This window comes from Euprymna scolopes, chromosome 26, assembly GCF_053919585.1.
Source record: "Euprymna scolopes isolate OS-2025 chromosome 26, ASM5391958v1, whole genome shotgun sequence".
Lineage (NCBI taxonomy): Eukaryota > Metazoa > Mollusca > Cephalopoda > Sepiida > Sepiolidae > Euprymna > Euprymna scolopes.
In genome coordinates, this window is record NC_136507.1 from 42,770,934 (window position 1) to 42,792,769 (window position 21,836).

The following is a 21,836-nucleotide window of genomic DNA, read 5'->3' on the forward strand; positions in this document are numbered from 1 at the left end:
AAATATACAAAGCCTCTATAAGGAACAACAACAACCACTTCTGAGGATGATCAGAAATACCGATGGAAAGTGCTACAGAATCTGGCTGAACAACAAGCACTGGGCGCCATAGTATATAACCTACCAGCCAAAACAAGAAAGCTCGCTCGGCAAATAGAAAAAATTACCAGCAAAATTGGAAAAAAAAGATGAACTCAGTTGTGTTTAATCAGACATGCATATATCTATACTCCTATAAATTCGGTTTTCTTTTGTGTGTATCGATATTCATATTAAAAACCCTCTTTTCTATTTATTTAAAAAGAAAATACAATTTTCTTATATCTTGGTTGTGGAATTGCATTCACTAGCAAACGATCTAGCTAATTTGCATATTCTTTTGAACATTCATTTTAATTAATTCCCTATTAGTTGCTTCGATTTTCTTATGGGATGATCATCTAGAGTTAACTATTACGTGTAATTATACTCATGCAGATATTCTACAGGATTTATACTTGCATAATATTTGCGTAAAATCTTTACAGTAAACAAAAAATTGTTTCCATATATATTTATGTATATGTATATATTTTTGTTTAATCTATTAGTCTATCTATCTATATATCTATAAAAGTGAACGTGTCTATGTGTCTGTCTGTGTGTGTACATTTCCCTACGCAATAACTGTCAATTTTTAGTCTACAGACTCGAAATTTGATATACAAGGTACTGAAATTTGGGAAAATCTTTGTGATCGGTTTTCAGTCAGAAATTTGGTTGTTAAGGGATCAAAGTTCAATGATTTGACCTTTGATAACTCTACCAAACTCCTCCGACAATTTGGGGTCTAAACCATTGAAATTTTAGATATAGGTTCCTTGGACATGGATCTAACTTAATAACTTGATTAGAGCCCTAAACAATAAATATTAAGGGGTCATAATAGGGGTCAAAGTTAAAAAAATTGACCGTTTTTTTTTTTTTTGCTCAGCATACACCTCACATCCGGGCATCCATGCCAGTATATATATATATATATATATATATATATATATATATATATATATATATATTAGTATAAACAAATGATGTAGCTATCATATAAAGTCAAGTAAATCTTCGAAAGTAATTTTGCTCAGATATATTGTATTTACAAAAGATTTTGGTAATAAATTTGAAAAAAAAAGTGGGCACTCATGAGTTAAAGCCAATACCATGAATTTCAAAGAGCAAATGAAAAATGGTTCTTATAACAAACTATTTCTGTTACATTCTGCAGAGTTGCATTATATACTTTTATTAATTAGAAGCCTTTTTTTTAACACAGGAATCACCACTTATCAAGGCTTGAAGGCCGCTTAAGGATAAGGGTAAATGAGTATACAGTGATCACCGGGACAACAACGTAATAATAATTAGTTGTGGAAATAAGTTAGAAATAAATTATTTAGGGACATGGCTCAACAAGAACTTATTTACATTGAACTTGAAGATGACCATATTGTAGTCAGCTGGAAAGCAGGCCTGCAGAGTTCCACAGGTGGATAGTTTTAGGAAAGAAGCCTTGTTTATGGACAACCCCTTCTTTTTTTGAAAGAGGCACATGATGTGTTTCAGCTTTGCAGGTCAAGAGACACCTCAAAAGCATGTGGACCTAACCTCATCCCAGCTGTGCTATTAAAAAAATGCTCCGCTGATGTCGCTCCTATTCTCTCTAAACTCTTTAACAAATGCCTTAACGAATCTTGCTTTCCTGGCTGCTAGAAAACTGCTTTTGTGGTACCAGTTTACAAAAACTCTGGCAAAAAAACTGATCCATCAAATTATCGCCCAATTAGCCTCCTCTCTCTTTTCGCCAAAATATTTGAGTCCTTAATTAATCAAGCTCTAGTCCACCACCTTACAGCTGCTAAACTTCTGTCAGACCACCAATATGGATTTAGGCAAGCCCGTTCTACTGCAGATATTCTAACTGTAATCTCTGAACGTTTATACCAAGCACTGGATAAGGCAGGGGAGGGGAGGGCAGTAGCCCTAGATATATCTAAGGTTTTTGATAGAGTATGGCACGATGGTCTTCTCATGAAAATAAAATCCTATGGTATTACTGGATGAATGCTTAGCATAATTAGATCCTTCTTAAATGAAAGAAGAATCCAGGTTGTTCTTGATGGGCGTATGTTCAAAAAATTTCATATAATGTGGGTATACCTCAGGGATCGATCCTTGGACCTTTATTATTTCTGATATTCATAAATGACTTACCTGATAAAATTTTCTCTGAGATGGGTATATTTGCCAACGACACCATGCTCTATAGCAGGCACATGGGGAAAATTAATGAGCACATATCTAAGGTAATGGCCAAAACCCTAGAGGAAGATCTTCAGTCTGTAGTGGAATGGGGTCATAAATGGATGGTAACGTTCAATGCTGCCAAGACAAAGGTACTTTCCTTTAATAATTACATGAAACCTTACCAACCACCAATAGCTATGGCTAGAGATATTTTACCTGAGAGCACTTCGTTCAAGCTCCTTGGCTTAATGTTCACAGGAAACATGAGTTGGAATAGATACATTGAGATCATTGCTAAGGCTGCTGCAAAGAAGGTGGGCTCTCTCTATCGTATTAAGAAGTTACTTACGCCTGAAAGTATCCTGTACCTGTACAAAGCCACCATTCGCCCATGTATGGAGTACTACTGTCACATTGAATCTGCTACTAGTCTCTCACTCCTGGACAGGGTCCAAAAGAGAGTCGTCAACCTAATAGGTCCTGAATTGTCATCTAAACTTCAGCCCCTGCCCCACCGACGAAATGTTGCATCCCTCCACCTGTTTTACAAGTATTTTACTTGTAAACTGACAAACTACAAGCACTTGTACCCCCTGAACGAAAATACCCCTGACAAACCCGATAAGCAGCAAAGTCCCATCCCTACACATTTGAGATCCCTAGATGTAAGAAAGCCTTTTACTCTAATAGCTTCTTCTCCAGAACGGCAGGAATTTGGAATTCTCTTCCAGTTTCCTGCTTCCCCAACTGTAATGACATGCAAAAGTTCAAGTATAATGTGAACAGATTTCTTGCTGCTAAACTCCCTACATAGTACCCCTGGAACTTAGGTCCTTGATAGTAGCCCCCTAGTGACAATATGCCTTGTTTGGGGTGAAAATGTAATTAAAAATAAAATAAATAAAAATAAAAATTCTACTAAAAAGTAGCAACAATAGAGAAACACGTTATACAACAACAAATAAAACATGTCCTGGATTCAAATTATTTACTTCAAACATAATAAGAACCAGAGGAAACAATAAGAACACTAAAACAATAGACAAACAAATAATACACTAATAGAAAAGAACTTGTAATAGATTCAGTTTATTCATTTTCATTGACATTTTCACACATTGTGAAAATCTATATAAACACAATCATTTTTATGTAACAAAGTGATGTGGGGTGCCATGACACAGGTGTTTTTGTTCCCAGCCCGGGAATCTAAATATAGCATCTGCTTGGTCTCCTCCCAGGAATTGCCATTTACTTTGGCATTGGGCATAAGTTTCTCATTGAATATTGCCCGTGATATCCTCATTTATGAACAAATGTTGATGGAAGTATGTAGATATTTTTGCTCCCCTCCAAAATAGCCCTTTTGGGGAGCTGGAATATTCTACACATAAAAAAAAAAAAAAAATCGAGCTTTGTTTAATATAAAAACAAGTTATCTTGCTTTATTTAGACTGACCTCCCTTCTCCACATCCAGGTCTCATTTGGAAGAATACAATAAAGATAACCAATGACCACAACCCAATTTTCAGCAGGGTTTTTTTGAGAAATAAAGGCCGAACAAGCAGGCAGTTTAAAAATAAAAGGATATTTTCAATCACATCCTGATCAGATTTCCACAGACAACTTTTATGAAGTAGGCGAACAGAAACTATTGCTTCTGATCCAATAGGACTTCTATGAAACTAATTTCATGAGAGAAACTCATTTCCGCAAGAAATAATTTGTGGTCAAGAAAAGTCAACGTTAAAATTTACATTTCTAAGCTTGTTCAATTATTCAAATATTGCTGTAACGTACATGATGTTAACTGATAAATGCAACGTTATTAAGCAACTTAAACTAGCCTTACAAGTTGAAGTTTTCTATTTAACCAATAGTTATTTTAACATCTTTGGTTATACAAATATCATCAGTGGTTCAAATATTACAATTTAAATTGGTGAAATTTGTTTTTCATTGGACATTTTTCTGTAATAAATCCTTTCAAATATTGGATAAAAATATAGACCTCATCATTTCGAGAAATTTGATTATTTCTTTCGCATTTATTTACTTTTTAAGCTATTCTTATTAAATTTGGTTCTCTTATGTAAAAGTATGTGCTCTTTCTGGTTATTATCAGATCATGATTATTTACACTAGGCCATTGATTATAAATTAAAACGTAAATTTCAGAGTTTTTCAGACTGATACATAAACTTAAGTATGTACATGCTTATTCAATTTGTTCGTAATATTTTTCCACCTTTCTGAGACCAACTGCTAGTGTTACAAATCTTTTGGTTCCCTTAATCTAGTAATACACACGGACGAAAAAAATGCTTTGGATAATCACAGATTTCAAGGTAGTTCTACTAAAATAGCCATATTTTTCAAACCAAAGCACTTCAAGTCTTCAAATTACTACTGTTTTGTTCGGAAATGAATATACTTTCAAATGAATTAATAAATATGAATGTACTTTATATATCTTAAGAGTTTTAAGCAAATAAAGTGATAAAAATGTGAACGTCATAAAATGGCGTTTTCGGTAAGGTTTTGTAATGACCCTCCCTGTTTTCTAAAGGTCTATACCATGATTGTATGAAGAATTTCGTCATGAAATTTGAGAACCAATCAGAAGAGGTGTTAATCTTAATACTGTCACGTGTCTGAAATATTTTTGACCATTTCTTTTTTTGTTGTGTTAAAAATAAGACTTTAATATGACAAGTATCGAACATTTTGAAAAAAAATTTCATCGGACACCCACTAGTAAGTAAATCATTCTTTTTACTATCTTTATCAATTAAAAGTATTATGCTACATTGAGTACGACCGTGGTAATTGATATAATTTAAAAAGACCTATCCGAAAAAAAAATGTTTCTATTTCTCGAGTTTTGTCAAATAAAGTTAATATTAGTAGCAGCAGCTGCAGCTGTAGTATTAGTCATAGTACAGTTTAAACAACACGCGTTCTTTAATTTTTATTCACGAACGAATTAAGAAAAACATGAAAATATGAATATAAATGTTCTGATATGTTTGATTAGAGCTATTCTGTTATCAGAATAACATTAGTTTAGAACTATTCGGTTTTCAGAATGTATAATAACAACAATCCCAACCAATTCAGCATTATGAATCCGTTGCAATTTCTCACATTTCTGGTCAAATTTAAAAACATGGTTAAAAAACAAAATAAACTTTTGTAGATATATAGCTTGCATGCATTTTTATTCATTGCATTAGTTTTGAACAGTGAATTAAAACAATGTTTTACTGCGAACAGCCACAAATGTTTTTTCAAAATCAAAATAAGTATCAAAATCTTGTTTGTATTATTATACACATAGATTTGAAAAAGTTGTCAAAAACAAATATATAACAAATAAATGTTATCAAAGGCAAGATAAGTTACTTTTTTACCTAACTGGATATGTTTTTAGTGTTTATATTTAATGTAACATGTTTATTCAGCTTGAAAAACAGTGTTTACCGATGCATTCGAAAATTTAGAATGGCGGCCGACTCTCTCTTTGAGGTGGTAAGTTTGGGAAAATGAGTTATAAATAAAAAACCAGACAAAATACTGTTAGAAACTCGCTCAATATATGTTACCGTGACATAGGCGGATATATATTCGGTGGGTTTTTAACAGTATTTTGATTAGTTTTTTATTATTATTAACTTATTTTTCCAAACTTACCGTGTGAAAGAGATAGTCGGCAGCCATTTTTAACTTTCCAATACATTGGTAAGCACTGTAAAGAGGGGAAAATATCCAAACGTATGAGGCACAAAAATAGTCATAACTTCCTTAATTTTAATCAAATTTTTAAAATTTAAAAAGATTTTTTCTTAGCTCATCAAGCTCTTTCTATGTATACCAATATTGAAATATTTTAAGCCATTTAAATTTTTTCATGTTTATTGCTAATACATTCTTCTGAAACAGGTACTTTTAAAACAGGAGTAAAAGGGGCAAGTACTTAGGCACCCTCCTCTGCACATCCCTGGCTCGAGCAATCCTCTGAAATAATCAAACTTTGGCCATTTCATTTAAGGTTCTCCATCCTTTCAGAATTGTCTCATCATCCACCTGAAAATCTCACCAACCCCTATCCTTAAGTGACTTTTGGTCTGGGTAAGTGATGAGTCATTAGTATATTTTTAATTTACCAAATTTTCACTACTAACAATTACTACGTCATTGTCCCACTGACAACTGTACACTTATAAACCCTTATCCTCGAGTGGCCTCTGTGCCTTGATAAGTGGTGACTAAATTTTTACTTATCAACCACTGTAAAAGAGTAATAAAAAATGCAAGAGAGCTATATGCCCAGTCTGTTAAATCCAAAGTAGCTGATCAGTGGCTTGGTTCCCACCAGTTTTGGCAAATAACAAATAGGATCCTGAACAGAAGTGTGCGTTCTATCCCAACCATTATCAACGGACCAGAGGTCATCTTGTCAGCTTCAGACAAGGCCAAACTATTTGCAAAGAACTTTGCAGCTAATTCTACGCTATGCGACGAAGGCCATCAACTCCCCATATTTCCTCCAATAACACAGAACACACTAGGTAACATACAAATATCTGTGCATGAGGTCGCCAAGATAATCAAGAACCTTGATTCCAGTAAAGCTACTCGCCCTGATGGCATCCCAATTATAGTGTTAAAAAAGCTTCAACCAGAACTTGCTCCCATACGTACAAAACTGTTTAAACATTGCCTTAAGGAGAAGTGCTTTCCAACACCCTGGAAAACCTCATCAGTATTCCCTGTATTTAAGAATTCAGGTGATAAGTCATCTCCCTCTCAGTACAGACCAATAAGTCTCCTGTGTGTCATGAGTAAGTTGCTGGAATCCATATTAAATAGAGAAATAGTAAACCACCTCAGCAGAAACAATCTTCTTAGTAACACACAATATGGTTTCCGTTCTGCAAGATCTACCGCAGATGTGCTAACGGTTATATCTCACAGGATTAGTGAATCTCTTGACAAAGGCTTCCTTTCTAGGAAAATTGCTCTTGACATATCAAAGGCCTTCGACAAGGTATGGCATGGGGGTCTACTTCACAAAATCTCCAGCTATGGTACAACTGGAAATATTCTCTCTATCATTAAATCATTTCTCTCTGATAGGCTCATAAGAGTAGTGGTTGATGGACAAAAATCAGAGGCCTGCAGTATTAATGCTGGAGTCCCTCAAGGGTCCATCCTGGGCCCAACTCTCTTCCTGATCTTCATCAATGATCTCCCTAAACACATAATTAAATCATTCGTTGACATCTATGCTGATGACACGACCATCTACGGCAACACATCAAAGGCTGTAAATGACAAAGTTCTCTCTGATTGTCTCTCCTCTGATGTCGAACGAGTGGTTCAGTGGGGGAAGACGTGGCTGGTTACCTTTAATGCATCTAAAACCAAACTCTTATCTTTACATCATCAACGCTCTGATCCACATCTGGCATCAATTGAAATGGATGGCTCTCGTCTAGGAAAAGCCCCATGTCTTGACAAGCTCCTGATCTGAAATGGAACACGTACATCAAGTCTGTTGCCAAGGACTGATGCAATTCTCTATCTATATAAAAGTCAAGTACGTCCAAGGATAGAATACTACTGCCATATCTGGGCAGGAGCCGCTAAAAACAGCCTATCCTGCCTTGACAGAGTACAAAATAGACTTCGTGGTTTAGTGGGGGATACTCTTTTCTCTTCCCTGCAACCTCTCTCCCACAGAAGAGACGTTGCAAGCCTATCTTTGTTTTATCGTTATTTCCATGGCAGGTGCTCGTCTGAACTCCAATCTCTGGTCCCCCCTCGCCAATCTTTTACGAAAAACACCCGTCTAGCTGAATCCACTGTCAAAAACTTTCCCCACTCTTTATCTATGCCTAAATCAAAACGTAGATTCCATGAACAAAGCTTCTTTCTTAGAACTAACTGCACGCCTGTGGAACTCTGTTCCGTCTGCCTGCTTCCCTCCTGACTACAACTTGGATGTCTTCAAGTCCAACGTAAACAAATTCCTGATGAACCGCCCCCTTAAGTAGACACTTTAAATATCCACACTAACGTACTGTACTTACAATAACCCTTATCCCTGAAATAAATAAATAAAAAAAAAAAATAATGCGACATAACACTCTCACTGTTCAGCGGATCTTCTCTTATTCATTGCGACATAGACCTCATTTAATATAGAAATAATGACTCCCCTAACTATTACCCTCGTCGGGAACCAAATAAATAGATACATTGTTTTAGAGTACACGTTGACATTTTTTTTTTTTTTCCATAGTAAAACTTAAGTCAGAAGTTGTTGGCCATGTTTCAATAATGTTCCAACAAGTAGTGTCATGTATCCTTACAGACCGGTTAAAATAAAAAAAAAAATTATTTGCTCATTTTTAATCATGCATATTATTTTGTGAAAAATATATTTCAATTCTCAAATAATAATTTAAAAAAATATGCTTTTACAATTAAATATTTCGTTTTCCGCACAAGCAGGTTTTTAGCTTTTTACGAATAATTAATACAAATTCGATAAAATCCTAAGAAAGTAAATAAAAAATCTCGTATCTTTTTACGAAACATTTACAAGAGTTTTTAATTTTAATTAATTCGAAAATTATTTTATAAAAATTAAAATTATTTAATAAAAATAAAATTGAAACAAAAGGCAAATTTTAAAAATCTAGCTAAACATAAAGAAAAAATAATTCAGCAGTGAATGAATTTTTTAAAAATATTTTCTGATTTTCCTTATTATTTTTTGTTGTTGTTGTTAAAAATTAAATTGATTAAAATGAAAAAAAATAAATAAATAAATAAAATAGTATTGCTTTTCTTAAAAGCAAGCCAGCACAATAAACTCCGTTTGTAGTAGTCGCGCTATTCTCAGATATTTCTAAATGGAAGATTTGGTTAAATTCGTCCAGAAAGAAACACAAAGCTGTCGTTTAAAAATAATAAATTTAAGAGAAGAAAAAAAATAATGAAAGGGTCTACGAAATGACGGAAAATGGAGGCTAAGATTTTTGTCCGGAGCTGAAAGCTTCAAATAACAAAGCTTAAAATGAAAACGAGTCACAAACCTCGAAGTGGAACCAACAACCTCGTCTTCAAGATGGCGATCAAAGAGAGGCGAGAGTTATCTCCCATTAATTGCGCACATTTTGTTTTTAATTTAACGTTAGATGGCGCTCCTTAATTTTTGCCGCCTTCTTTCTTTCTTTTTTTTTTCTTTTATTTTTTTACTCATTTTCACTTCAAACAAAAAAGGTCACCAATTTGAACGTTAGGTCTACTCTTTGGGATCGTGTCTAACAGGGGACTATGAGGAGTTGAACAGCGAGATGTCTAATCACAGTACATTTAAACTTCTACAGTTTAGTACAGTCAAGGAGGTAGGGAATTCCAAAGTCTAGTAGTCCGAGAGAAGAAACTCTTAGAGTAGAAGGCTTTCCAGCATCTAAGGACCTCAATAGTAAAGGGGTGGGATTTTGATGCTTCTCATATTAGTCCGGAGTATATACGTTGAGGGGGCACTAGTACTACAAGTTCATCAGAGCACATTCCATTAAAGTATTTATAAAGCAGGCATAGGGATGTGACATTGCAGCGATTGGATAAGCTTAGCCGATAAAGCGGGACTCATTAGATTTGAAACTCTTTTTGGATCCTGTTTAAGAGTGAGAGACTAGTGGTAGATGCACCAACCTAGCAACAATACTCCATGCATGGGCGAACTGTGGCTTTGTAAAGATATAGGATGCTTACTGGAGTGAGTAATTTTCTCGCACGGTAGAAAGAGCTCACTTTCTTTGCAGCAGTCTTGGCAATGCCCTCAAGGTATTTATTCCAATTCATGTTGTCTATGAATGTTAGGCTGAGGAATGTGAAAGATGGGATGTCTACATGTTTCTCTTGTGTATTGGATTTACGGCGTATCAACTGTTATTGGGTCATTTATGTGGACATCATACATAAGTTTTGTATAGGATTGGTTTTTAGATTAATTACTTTTGTAGACGTATATTTTGTTAACAAAATAATTTGTAAAATATGGTTTAAATTTTAACACCGGGCTGGGAGCCTGACTAATAGTGACACAGATAAAATTGGCACAAAACAAGAACACAGAACCTTGATTCCCAATCTTTTTCTCATGCATTCCTCATACACCTCCAGACATTATTGTGATCTGATTATTTTTAATTGTATATGTTATTAATCATTATATAAATGAGAAATAAAACAATAAATAAACTTAGAGGGGGACTGAGAGAAAAAAATAAGAGTAAAGATTTTTTTTTTTTTAGGCCAATGAGAAATTAAATTATCTAGAAATTAAATTATCTAAGGGGATAGCTAGTATTGACTAATCAAAAATAAGCATATTTTGAAAGAAAAAAATTTGGGACAGTAAAATAATCCATCGAACAAGGAAATACAGGGTGGAACAATAAAATTGTCCCCCTTAAAGAAAACAACACTACAACTTTATTTTAAAACTTTTATTGAAAAAATCAATTCAGGTAACTTGATTATGTAGTAAAGCTGACATGTAGCCACCTTCAGCCTCAATCACCGCTTGGATACATATGTGGAACTGGGAGCATGCCTTTTCCACAAGGCTCAATCGTAAAGACATCCCCAATCATTTTTAAGCTATGACCCAAAACAGATCAACCCTGGTCTAGAATTCATATAAATTTCACAGGACCACTAGAGGATTTGTATTATCTAATTGTGGTAGACAACTAAACAAAATGGCCAGAAGTGCTCAGATGTAAGAGATCCCCACCTTCCTATAGTGGTAGTTATTACTTTCCTCTATGAATTATTTACCTGGTTTAGAGTTGTTGACAGCTTAGTAAGTGACAACAGGATTCAATTTATATCTACACATTTCAAGTTCTGTGAGACTTTCTAAATTAATCATGTCATGACTTCCCAATACCACCTGCGGTCAAACGGGCTAGCAGAACACTGCTAACACTGAAGTTGGTCTAAGTTAGAATGAAAACAAAAAATAGGCACCCATAAACGCTGCATAGCTCTGCATGAGGAGCCTTGATAATTGCTCAAAAATTAAAAATAAACAAAATACTGGTAGCAAAAATATACAGTTCAGTTGAACATTACATTTTCACACGATTGTTAACATTTATTAGATGTGTTTCTACCAGTATAATTTGTTTGATTTTTCGATTTTTGATCAATTATGAAGGCTCCTTTTGTTGGGCTTATGAGTGGCCATTTATTTTATTTTATTTTTTTTTTGTTCTAACTTAAAGTATGCGCTAGTTTTGTTTTTACCTAAAAAACACTTGTCAGAATTTTATTTTTTTTTATCTCCAGCAGTGCAAAGGGAGGTGGGAAGTCAGCAGTCTTGGTTAGCCTGTGGCTTTCATGTTGCCCCCTCCCTTCTCTCTTGGCCCCGTTTCATCCAGCAGTCGTATGAACTGAAGAGCCTTTCTGTGGGCAGTTGTGCGTGCGTTTATCACTCTTTCGCTCCCTCTTTTTTGTCATGTAAGTCCTCGTGGACATTTCTCTCTCTCTTTCACTCTCTCTTTATTTAGTGTCTTTCCTTTTCTTAGATGTCTCCATCATCATTGCCTTCCTTGTTCCCCTGCTTGATGGTGATTGGCTTCTGTGAAACAGTCCCAGAAATCCCTTTTTTGCGCTTCTTTCAAATTAATTCCAGTTAAGATATCTTGAGAGTAAAACTTTTCCGGGATTCCATTGTGTGGAGACCATATGACATAAATTCACTCAACCACTTTATTAAGGATAGAGAGTCTTTATTGGAGTGGTTTGAAATTAGTGTTCCGAAATACACCATTCATTGAAAAGGAAAAAGGATGGACAGAGCCTGTCAAAATTTTTATTTCTCCCTTTTCCTAGCCGTTGACAGAGAGACTCGTCAACATTGATTTTATTTCTTCATCCCCCTTTTGAAGGAAGGTTTATGGATGAAGAAGCCTGACAACCTTTTCAAAGAAAAGTAATTTTAATTCAAGAAAGAAGAAGCTTACAATCCTTTTCAGAGAAAAGGAATTTCAATTTGGACTCTATTCTTGGGTCAAGAGAGAGAGAGTTCAACTTTTAAACCTTTTGAAGGTTTCGTTTGTTTTGAAAAAAAGACAGAGAAGAAAAAAAAACTTCAAAGAATCTTTGCAAACTCTGCTTTGCATGTTTTTTTTTTCCTTGCAGAACCCCTAAAAAAAAAAAGCTAAAAGAACTTCAATAACTCTTTTTTTTTTTTGCGTTTTTTTTTTTTTTTCACTTTCAGATCTTTTTTCAAGTAAGCCTTTCTTTTATCTTTAAGGGAAATGAGAACGTCCCTCCCCCCTTTTTTTGGGAAGTCTAATTTCGAGACTCCATTGTAAAATTGTATTCATTTTGTATTATTTCTTTTAATGGTAATTTGAATGTTTGCTTTTATATTATTTTTTCTTGATTTTGTTAATGTGGTAATTTTTATCATTGCTTTTGGGAAGCAAAAGCAATCCGCCACTCACTTTTCCCAAATAAACTTTGGACTTTTTAAACCTTAATTCAGGGTCTTGTATTTACTCTTTCCTTTTTTTATGTTGTTACATAGCTATTTTTCTTTTTCTTCCCCTTTTTTGTATATGTTATCCTACAAAGACGAATTTTGATAATTACCCCAAAATTCTGACACACTTTAACATATGCTAAAACACGAATACACATATCCAGGTAGAAGAGTAACTTATCTTGCCTTTGGTATCATTTATTTGAGGCATATATATTTTTTTCATTCTGCTAGATACAGGAAATAATGCCCTCCATTTTTTTTTTTTAATTCATTTATCTAGTAGTGAAAAAGGAAAGGAGAAGAAAGTGTAAGCTGAGCGAACAAAGAAAGAAAAGGGGTAACTTATTATGCTCATTTGTCTAGCACAGGACATCGATTTCTAATCACTCACACTCTTTAAGGCCGGTGTATAAGCTTCGAACCAAAGTGATTTTCAAGCTGAGAAGGAGGCTACTATCTTCTTTTTCTTCTGCTAACATAAAGTTCTTGTTTCGGATTTTAGGATTTAAACCCAAATAGCATCACATTTGATACATCGATATTTAATCTTGCCTAATCATTTTGTTTAGCAAAATTCTGCAATATGCAAATATAATTGGTTTAAGTTTGTTCAACAACAACAACAACAACAACAACAACAACAACAAAATCAGATTAGACATTATTGCAATGACGATAACTAACTTTAAAATGATAAAATGTAAGGGAAATAAATCTTTGCAGCTTAAAATATGACTTATCTCCCTTGCAGTATTTGATTATTTATTGAGTATTTTTTTTTTTTCTATAGCTTTTCTATATCAATAGCATTTTGTGATAATGTTTCAGAATTTTTGGGATGAAGATTGATAATTTGTTACTTAATTTCTGGATTATTTATTACTACTGTCGTGGTTGATGGAACCAGAGCAGGCTATCCCTGAGGATTAAATAAACGGTCTAATTCAAAATTCTGTATAGATTCTGAGTTTGACAGAAAGCTTCCCAAGTTCGACAAGATGTACCTGTAGAATGTTAGAAATGACATCAACCAAAACGTTGCAAGAATAACATCCAAGATAAGAACAGTAGTCTGAAGAGTCCAAATAAATAAATTTTGTGATTACTTCACGTTTCTGTGTGTGTGTGTGTGTGTGTGTGTGTGTGTGTGTGTGTGTGTGTGTGTGTGTGTGTGTGTGTGTGTGTATTGATCACCTATACATCACTTTGTTTCTCATCTATTTATTTTTTTACATTTACAATTAATATTAAAATGTGCCACCAATGAATCCCGCCCAACATTACTTTTGAATTACAAAATCATAAAAAACAATTTAATCGTTTTAATCTATCATTAACACATTAGAAGTAATTTGGGAGACTGACTAATAAGAGTTGATTACTGCTTGAATTAAAATTTAGACGAAATCAACTTTTATGGTAAGTTTGTACCCCTAAACCAAAGGAAAACATAAATTTTCTCATGCGCCCTTGTCATATTAATAGACACACACGTCACTCTCTCTCTCTCTCTCTCTCTCTCTCTCTCTCTCTCTCTCTCTCTCTTCTCCTCTCTATACACCAACACATCTTTTCTTATAAACGGTATTTAAGAATAGCACCATTCTGTTATTATAAAATAAGGCTTCATTCACACTGAACTTCTTAACAGGAGGCGTTTTTAAGGCAATTAGATTTTTTTTATTAGACGCTCACCACTTATTAAAACCAAAAGACCACTTGAGGATAATGATTAATGAGTGTTGGCTAGACTGTGAGACAATATTTTGATGATCAATAATGCCAGAACTTGGGTAGGGTTTGATTATTCAAGAAAAAAACATTGTTCATGGAATGTTTGTATAGTTTTAGGCACTGATAGAGAGTAAGAGAAATTATTGACAGTTGTTGTAGTTAGACGAGTATATGTTGTGAACGTTTTGCTGTGGGGGTGAGGGTGACCATGGATTGAAGCTCAGTGTAGCACCAGCCATGAAAATAATGATTTGTCCAAATTAGGTATCATGGAGTGGGCACTAGGATAAGTAAACTAGGTCAATTTTCGAACTTTTTTAAAATCTCAAATCTGTTTATGCTAACAATATTCGTTATTAAGCAATGGTGAGTAATGTCAGCAGAAAAAAAAATTGATTTCTAACTTGCATTAATTTCTAAGCAACTATTTTTAAAGACTGGAAAAACAATATCAATCGTTTTTTTTTTAAACTTTGTTGTCTGCAGAATTATCTGAGAAATGCTATTGGAATTTATTGTGATCAACATGTTCTGTGCAGAATGCACTCTCCTAATATAAGAGTCTGAAGTCTTGTTCCATCCACATACGAAATTCAAAACAAGATCTTATCCTCTTTCTTCAAAAAGGATGAAGGTTTTCTTCATAGCATACTTTCTCGATCCTATCAAGTCTCTAAGTTATGTCTTCTGGTAGTAGTTTTTTTTTTTTTTTTTTTTACATAGGCATCACCACGTATCAAGATGCAGGGGCCACTCGAGGATAAGGGTTAAAGAGTTTACAGTAGTCAATTGCCCAATATAGTAATTGTCAGTAATGGAAATTCAGTAAATTTGTTAACTTAAGGGGAACGGCTTATCAAGAACTTGTTTACGTTAGACTTGAAGATAACCATATTGTAGTCAGCTGGAAAGCAGGAAAATGAAAGATAATTCCACAGGCGTGCAGTTCTAAAAAGAAGCTTTGTTCATGGAATCTACATTTAGGTTTAGGCACAGATAAAGAGTGGGGGAAATTAGTGATAGTATTTTCTACTAGACGGGTGTTTCTTGCGAAAGTCTGGCGAGGGGGGCATAGATTGGAGCTCAGCCGAGCACTTGCCATGAAAATAACGATAAAGCAAAGACAAACTCGCTACATCTGTTCTGTGGGATACAGGTTGCAGGGAAGAAATAAGGACATCTCCTATGAGGCTACAAAGTCTATTTTGAACACTATCAAGGCAGGATAAGTCCTTTCTAGCAGCTCCTGCCCAGATATAGCAACAGTACTCCATCCTTGAACAAACTTGGCTCTTATATAGATAGAAAATTGCATCAGCAGTGAAATATCTACCGGATCGATAGAAGGATCCCATCATTTTTCCAGCAGCTTTGGCAACAGATTTGATGTACATGTTCCATTTCAGATCCGGAGTAAAGGTCAAGCCCAGAAGCTTATTAAAACATGAGGCCTCTCCAAGATGAGAGCCATCCATTTCAATTGATACCAGATGGGGATCAGAGCGTTGATGATGTAAAGATAGAAGCTTGGTTTTAGATGCATTAAAAGTAACCAGCCACTCCTTTCCTCATTGTACCATGTGCTCAAGATCAGAGGAGAGTGAATCAGAGAGAACTTGGTCTTAGATGTACTACCATAGATGGTAGTATCATCAGCGTAAATGTCTACGAATGATGTAAGAATGTGATTTGGAAGATCATTAATGTAAATCAGGAAGAGAGTTGGGCCTAGGATGGAACCCTGAGGGACTCCAGCATTAATATTGTGAGCTTCTGATTTCTGCCCATCGACTATTACTCTTATGAACATATCAGATAGAAATAATTTGATAATTGAGAAAACATTTCCAGCTATACCATAGCTAGAGATCTTGTGAAGTAAACCTTTATGCCATACCCTATCAAAGGCTTTTAATATGTCAAGAGCAATTGCCCTTTTATACAAGTCATATACATGAACAGAATATTATTAATCATCTTGACTTGTAGCAAAACGTTAAAACTTTCAGCTTTCAATATTGCCTGGGCTAATGATGGAATCTTGAACCTTCAACATGCTTTATCAAGGACTGACGTATAGCATGAAGTGTAAAGATTGATATTAAACTTTTTTAGGGTAGAGGACGTCCACTAACAATTTCCTAATTAGGTATTCACACTTCCTAGCACTAACTTTCTACCTAATACAATGCAGCTAATCACAAAGAAACAGCTGTTGTATATGTTCATGAATAAATTATTATTTACTCACTATCAGTTTTCATACAAGTCATTATCAGTGATTGTTCATTGTCGGTAGCAAGTAGTGTCCACTGTACTACTACTACATTTATTATTACTACTACTATTATTAATGTTACTATATAAGTATTACTACTACTGTTATTATATTTATTACTGCTACTATTACATTTATTAGTATTACTATTATATTTATTATTACTACTACTATTATTATATTTATTATCATAACTACTACTACTACTACTACTACTACTGCTATATTAGTACTACGACTATTATATTTATTATTATTACTACTATTATTATATTTATTATCATAACTACTACTACTACTACTACTACTACTGCTATATTAGTACTACGACTATTACATTTATTAGTATTACTCCGACTATTATATTTATTATTATTACTACTACTATTATATTTATTATCATAACTACTACTACTACTACTGCTATATTAGTACTACGACTATTATATTCATTACTACTTCTAATATTTTTTTTATTACTACTACTATATATTATTATTATATAATATATATATATACATTATATTATATAATATATTATATATTTTATAATATATATATTATATTACTACTACATTTTTTACTATTACTAACGCTACTATTACTACTACTATATTATTATTACTATTATTATTACTACTACTATTATTATTATTACTAATACTACAATTATAACTAACTGTTAATATTATTATTATAATTATTTGTGTTCATAAAAACTGTCTCCGTTTTCTTTTGTATTACTTCGCACAGGTGTGCGATCTTTCTCATATCCAAATGTAACTGTTTATAAGAATAATGATGCTTCATGTCATGTTATGTATCAGTATATATAAAATGCAAAAAAAAAAAAAAACTGAAGTTATGTTTTTGAAGTTTTTAGATGAGAATTGATACTTTTGATCACTAGCAATTCAGCCTGGCTTTGCTCGGGCCCTATGTACTGTTCATAATTTTATGAGCATATGTATATATATATATATATATATATATATATATATATATATATATATATATATATATATATATATATATATTAAAATGTTTGACTCATGTCCAGATAACTTACATCTAAAATTTCAGATGTTTAGACCCAAAATTGTCGGAGGAGTTTGGTAGAGTCTGCAAATGTCAACTCTTTCAAATTTGAACTCTTGGCAGCCAAATTTTCGCCCCAAAACTGATTAAAAAGCTTGTTGCATTTTTTTTTTTTTTTTTTTACACAGTGATCACCACTTATCAAGGCCCGGAAGCCACTCAGGGATAAGGGTTATTGCAAGTACATTACGTTAGTGTGGAGATTTGATGAAGTGTTTACTTAAGGGGGGCGGTTCATTAGGAATTTGTTAACGTTGGACTTGAACACATCCAAGTTGTAGTCCAGTGGGAAGCAGGTAGACGGAACAGAGTTCCACAGGTGTGCAGTTCTAAGAAAGAAGCTTTGTTCATGGAATCCGCGTTTTGATTTAGGCACAGATATAGAGTGGGGGAAATTTTTGACAGTGGATTCAGCTAGACGGTGTTTTTCGTAAAAGATTGGCGAGGGGAGACCAGAGATTGGAGTTCAGACGAGCACCTGCCATGGAAATAACGATAAAACAAAGATAGGCTCGCAACGTCTCTTCTGTGGGAAAGAGGTTGCAGGGTAGAGAAAAGGGCATCCCCCACTAAGCCACGGAGTCTATTTTGTACTCTGTCAAGGCAGGATAGACTGTTTTTAGTAGCTCCTGCCCAGATATGGCAACAGTATTCCATCCTTGGACGTACTTGCATGTCTAAATACACTTTATGTAAAGATCCTGGATATGACCTTAAACTATATCCAGTGGTGAGGCCCCAGCTTGCGGGCTTTGGTAAGTGTGGAGCCACCCTGTAATTGCCATTGCTCCCAAGTTCACTCTGACCCAGAGTCGTAGTACCTGCTAGGGTCCCAACTATGGGTTAAATAGAAACCGACTTGAAAACAACAAATATTCTATTAAAAAATTTTTCTTCAAAATCTTTGGATTCGGCATTAAATAACCTGAAAAGGGTTGATATGCCGTAAAACAAAAACAACTAACCAACCAACCAACCAACCAACTTTATGTAAAATTTCAAATGTTTAGACCCAAAATTGGCTTAATAGTTTGCTAGAGACTGCAAAGGAAAAATCTTTTAAACTTTGACCCCTTCACAGACAAATTTTTAACAAAAAAACGATTAAAAAGCTTGCCCTATTTCTAAATATACTTTATGTAAATTTTCAAATGTTTAGACCAAAAATTGTCTGAGTAATTTGGTAGAGACTGCAGAGTTTAAATCTTTTTAACTTTGACCCCAATTATGACCCCTTAACACTTATTGTTTATGTACTGTTCATAATTTTATGTGCAAATGTATATATTAAAAAATGTGCGTGTGTACGGTAATGCCTTTCTATATAATAGGCTTCTTAAACTACCATAGTGAAAAGTTGTTAAGGACCGCAAAGGTCAAATTTTTAAAAACTTTGACCCCAACTTTAACCCCTTAACACTTATTGTTTTTGGCTCAAATCAAGTTAAAATGTTTGACTCATGTCCAAGTAACATACATCTAAAATTTCAAGTGTTTAGGGCCAAAATTGGCGGAGGAGTTTGGTAGAGTCTGCAAAGGTCAACTCTTTCAAATTTGACCTCTTAGCAGCCAAACTTTTGCCCAAAAACTGATTAAAAAGCTTTCTGCATGTCTTAATACCCTTTACATAAAATTTCAAATATTTAGACCCAAAATTGGCTTAATAGTTTGCTAGAGACTGCAAATTTAAAATCTTTTAAACTTTTCCTCTTGGCAGCCAAATTTTCGGCCAAAAACTGATTAAAAAGCTTGCCCTATGGCTGAATACACTTTATGTAAAATTTCAAATGTTTAGACCAAAAATTGTCTGAGTAATTTGGTAGAGACTGCAGAGGTGAATTTTTAAAAAACTTTGACCTCAGTTTTGAGCCCTTAACATTTGTTTTGGACTCAAATCAAACTAAAAAGTTTGATCCATGTCCAAGTAACCTACACCTAAAATGTCAATTGTTTAGACCTAAAATTGGTGGAGGAGTTTCAAAGGTCAAATCTTTTAACTTTGACAGCCAAATTTATGGCCAAAAACCTTGACAGCCAAATTTATGGCCAAAAACCAATTAAAAAGATTTTCTCAAATCTCAATACTCCTTATGTTAAATTTCAAGTTATTTGCTAGGGAAGTGCGCATGCACGCGCGCGCACGCACACACACACACACACACACACACACACACACACACACACACACACACACACACACACTTTCACTTTTATAGATATATAGATAGATAAATTTTGATTATTCGGAATACTCTTCAATTCCTAGCAAAATGTCACTTACATCTAAATTTTACTTAGTACTTTATCCGCTACTGTACAGGTTCCATTCAAAATTGCCTACAAATTTTCAAGTTTGACAGAAAAATTTCTGAGTTCAACAAGATACAACTACACAAAGTGGGAGGTTACATTCAGCTGAAACGTTTTGAGAAGAACACTCAACATGAGAGCAGTTGTTCAAATAATACAAAAAACTGAATTTTTGTTCCTTTAGTATTTGGCAAATTGAAAATTATAAAGAAAATAAATACCCCCCCCCCACCACTCCATAATAAAAACTAATGCATACTTATTTGTCTGCCACATCACATAAAAGTTAGTGAGTAACAAAAACTGACATGCATCTAGAGGAAGGGAGAAAGCAAATAGTAAGCAGTTCATCTCCCCTGCAGTTTCAAATAAATTCAGAAAGAAATCCTTCACTCTGTTTCTATAATGAGACATTTTCTTTTTTTTTGTTTTCTTCTTTCCATGCTGATTGATATGTTTTTCTATATAAACATATCCAAATAAATACATATTGGTCTTTATTATAGAGTGCAATAATCTTAAGCTTTCTGAATATCCTCGCACTGTGATTCTTAGCTATACACAAAGATGCCCAAAATGACCTCTATCAAGGCCAAAGACTATGCCATAGAAGATAACAAGATGGCAACCCAGATCACATGCTTATCCAGAATTAAGTCACTCAGCTTATCATGAGAAGACAAAGAATATTCCACACAAGTGTCAAGCATGGCTTGGTTCACTTAAACAAGAGAAAATGAAATAAAGTAGAGACAATAATGAACTATTTAAAAGCAATTGATCTATATAAAGTTCTAAAGATCTAAAGGCATAAATTTGACTTGATGTAGCATTAAATAAATGGAAAAAGGATGATACAATGTAAACAAAGAGTTTAAAGAATACTATTTTTATTAAAGAATAATGTTTTTATCAAAGAATGTTTTTCAAAAAATAACGTTTTTAAAGAATTGTTTTAAAAATAATTCTTTTCAAAAGATCCAATTCATTTTGAAGTAAATAACTTGAAAAAGGTTGAAAACAAAAAAATAACAAAAAAGAAAAAAAATAAACTGATAAGTACATTTCTCTATCTAACCGTTTCATTTTTAGCCAATTGAAGTTGAAACTAGGTGTCTGCTGCCCGTTTGTTGGACACATCCAGAAGACAAGTCAGATTTTATTACATAGAAGGCTTTACTGGGAATGAAAAGAGCTCCTAATTACTATGAACAAGAACATTCATACCAATTTTGAAAAGTCTACTCTAATAAAAGTGAGCCGTTTTCTTTATTTTTATAGAAGTGGGTGCATATAGGGTTGAATGATAAATTTGTCGCCCTAAAGAAAACTTTTATTGAAAAAAATCAATTCAGGTAACTTGATTATATAGTAGAGCTTACATTTGTTCAATGTAGCCGCCTTCAGCCTCAATCACCACCTCGATACGGGTCTGAAACTGGGAGCATGCCTTTTCCACAAGTGTCGATGGGAGCTCAGCGAATACTCAGCAGATGGCTGTGATGTTGTGAGAGGTCATGTTGATGTTCTCGACGTATAGCCAAACAAAGTAGTCC

The 21,836-nt window shown here is 33.9% G+C and overlaps 2 protein-coding genes across 5 annotated transcripts in view; one reads left to right on the forward strand and one right to left on the reverse strand.

Moving 5' to 3' along the window:
- The window catches only part of LOC145247999 (calcium-responsive transcription factor-like), an 84,950-nt gene extending 75,501 nt beyond the window's left edge, over nt 1-9,449 (reverse strand). For all 4 annotated transcript variants that reach the window (XM_080109683.1, XM_080109680.1, XM_080109682.1 and 1 more), the window contains exon 1: nt 9,388-9,449. The gene's annotated coding sequence lies outside the window, so the exon portion shown is untranslated. The remainder of the gene's footprint in view (nt 1-9,387) is intronic.
- Nucleotides 5,020-21,836, forward strand: part of LOC145247998 (acetyl-CoA carboxylase-like) — a 248,546-nt gene continuing 231,729 nt past the window's right edge. The window contains exon 1 of the mRNA XM_080109676.1: nt 5,020-5,038. The gene's annotated coding sequence lies outside the window, so the exon portion shown is untranslated. The remainder of the gene's footprint in view (nt 5,039-21,836) is intronic.